Source organism: Lathyrus oleraceus, chromosome 3 (assembly GCF_024323335.1).
Source record: "Lathyrus oleraceus cultivar Zhongwan6 chromosome 3, CAAS_Psat_ZW6_1.0, whole genome shotgun sequence".
NCBI lineage: Eukaryota > Viridiplantae > Streptophyta > Magnoliopsida > Fabales > Fabaceae > Lathyrus > Lathyrus oleraceus.
In genome coordinates, this window is record NC_066581.1 from 318,285,376 (window position 1) to 318,288,226 (window position 2,851).

Below are 2,851 nucleotides of genomic sequence, written 5' to 3' on the forward strand. Positions count from 1 at the left end.
ATTCAATCACCGCGTGTGAGGATATATCCCAAGCATTCATGGCCGAGTAGTTCCATCCGAGAAAAATTTCACTAATGAGAAATAATATAAACACGTTTTCTTAGAAGGAAGATGAATTTTCATACAATACAAAACGAAAGAGATTTAAAGAGATGAACATGATGTGCACCTCATGGGTTTGGAAAAATAAATCATATTACACACCTTCTATAATGGTTTCACTATTACTACTCAAATGATATTGGATGTCATTGTTGGAGGGCTATTAATGAACAAAAGCATTAAGGAGGTATATGCTTTAATTAAGGAGATGGTGCAAAACCATTACCAATGGTCGAGCAAACACGTTGTTTCAAAAGAGTGATAAATTAAGTGTGAGTGTTATTGTGCAGATTTTGGTGTTATGCAAGATTTGTGGAGTAAATATCCATGTGGCCTAAGATTGTCAATTCCGAATGAGCTAATGACACTTGTAAATTAAATGGTATTACTAATGATTTCGAAAGACCATGTATCTTCCTTTTTCATTAAGGGTCAGAGTGAAAGTTTGGCTACTTTATTTAGCTTCAGATTTAATCACCACATGTGAGGATATATCCCAAGCATTCTTGGCCAAGTAGTTCCATCCGAGCAAAATTTCACTAATGAGAAATAATATAACCACGTTTCCTTATAAGGATGATGAATTTTCATCCAAGACAAAATGGAAGAGATTTAAAGAGATGAACATGATGTACGCCTCATGGGTTTGGAAAAATAAATCATATTACACACCTTCTATAATGGTGTCACTTATACTACTCAAATGATATTGGATACCATTGTTGGAGGGCTATTAATGAATAAAAGCATTGACGAGGTATATGATTTAATTAAGGAGATGGTGCAAAACCACTAACAATGGTTGAGAAAACACATTGTTTTAAAAGTGTGATAAATTAAGTGTGAATGTTATTGTTCAGATTTTGGTGTTATGCGAGATTTGTGGAGTAAATACCCATGTGGCCTAAGATTGTTAAATTGATTTATTATACCTATTTTAAAACCGGTGTCTAAATTATACTTACAATACCAGTGACAACAACACCAAAAAAATAGGTATTTAACTTCTTAAAAACTGGTGTTAAATCCCTTATCTCCACTAGTGCCACTATTGTATTCACCATAAGTAAACTATCTTTTTGAAATTTTATGACACTTGTAAATTAAATGGTGTTACTAATGATTTTGAAAGACTATGTATCTTCGTTTTTCGTTAAGGGTCAGAGTGAAAGTTTGGCTACTTTATTTAGCTTCAGATTCAATCACCACATATGTGGATATATCCCAAGCATTCATGGCCAAGTAGTTCCATCCGAGAAAAATTTCACTAATGAGAAATAATATAACCACATTTTCTTAGAAGGAAGATGAATTTTCATCCAAGACAAAATGGAAGAGATTTAAAGAGATGAACATGATGTGCGTCTCATGGGTTTGGAAAAATAAATCATATTACACACCTTCTATAATGGTGTCACTTATACTACTCAAATGATATTGGATGCCATTGTTGGAGGGCTATTAATGAACAAAAGCATTAAGGAGGTATATGCTTTAATTAAGGAGATGGTGCAAAACCACTACCAATGGTCGAGGAAACACGTTATTTCAAAAGAGTGATAAATTAAGTGTGAATGTTATTGCGCATATTTTGGTGTTATGCGAGATTTGTGGAGTAAATGCCCATGTGGCCTAAGATTGTCAATTCCGAATTAGCTATTTATCTCAACAAGGTAAACATGTTAACAACTCTCATAAAATAACTTCATATTCAAGTTCATCAAAATATCATATTTATTTATTATACTTATAATGGTTTAATATTATTATTTTGGTTTTAAATTCCTTTACAAGAAAAAAGTCAAGCGCTTTACCCATTAAACCATAAGTACCTTACTATATATATTTTTATATAAATAACCATATTCTTCATAATATTTTTTTAGATTCAATATAATAACCATTTATTTAAATTTAGTATTATTGATAAAAAAAAGGTGAAAATTTATCACGCCCAGTGGGACTCGAACCCACAATCGCTTGATTAGAAGTCAAGCGCCTTATCCATTAGGCCATGGGCGCCTTTTTTTTTTGTTTATTTAATTGTATATAATAAGCATACTCTTAATAATATATATTATTAATTCAATTTATTAAATATACTTAAAATTAAAGTATTATTTATATTTGTTTTTGTTTTTGGTTTTATTTATACCATGTGTAACACTCATATATAATACATGTCTAGAATGTACATATTATACATAGTTGTAAGGTTGCTATTGAAATACACAAGTTCCTAGTAGCAACATTGTACATATTACATGCCCGAAAGAAAACTATAACAATGGCACAATATATACAAGGGTGCTCAAATATTAAACTAAAAACTAGATCATGGTGAGATGATGTCCAAAAATAATTGCATAGCGGATAATCCATCCAAACTATCAAAGGAAGCAAGGATGTCATGCTACTTTATCCTTACCCTTCGCCTGATCAGAACCACCTAAAAATAATCAACAAATATGGGGTGAAATAATAATCTCAATGGGTTCCCTATCTTATGGGTTCACTCGGCTCTACAAGGTTCTAACATCACCGTAGCTCAAGCAACAAAGGGGAAGAAGACTTGTGTTAACGAATCATGCACTATATGAAAACATTTTGCTTAAGCTCATCAATTCAAACCATCACTAGTCGAAAACCATACCAATTCATATTTCCTCGACCAACCCTACATCTAGAGTTATCGACACAGGTCAAAAATCCTTGTATCATACATTTACTTTCTTGAGTATCTTCAAAT

At 31.9% G+C, this 2,851-nt stretch overlaps 1 non-coding gene across 1 annotated transcript; it reads right to left on the reverse strand.

Annotated features, from left to right (window-relative positions):
• Positions 1-2,051: 2,051 nt before the first annotated feature.
• On the reverse strand, positions 2,052-2,124 carry TRNAR-UCU (transfer RNA arginine (anticodon UCU)). The gene has a single exon. It is a non-coding gene; the product is annotated as a tRNA-Arg (tRNA).
• Positions 2,125-2,851: the final 727 nt, after the last annotated feature.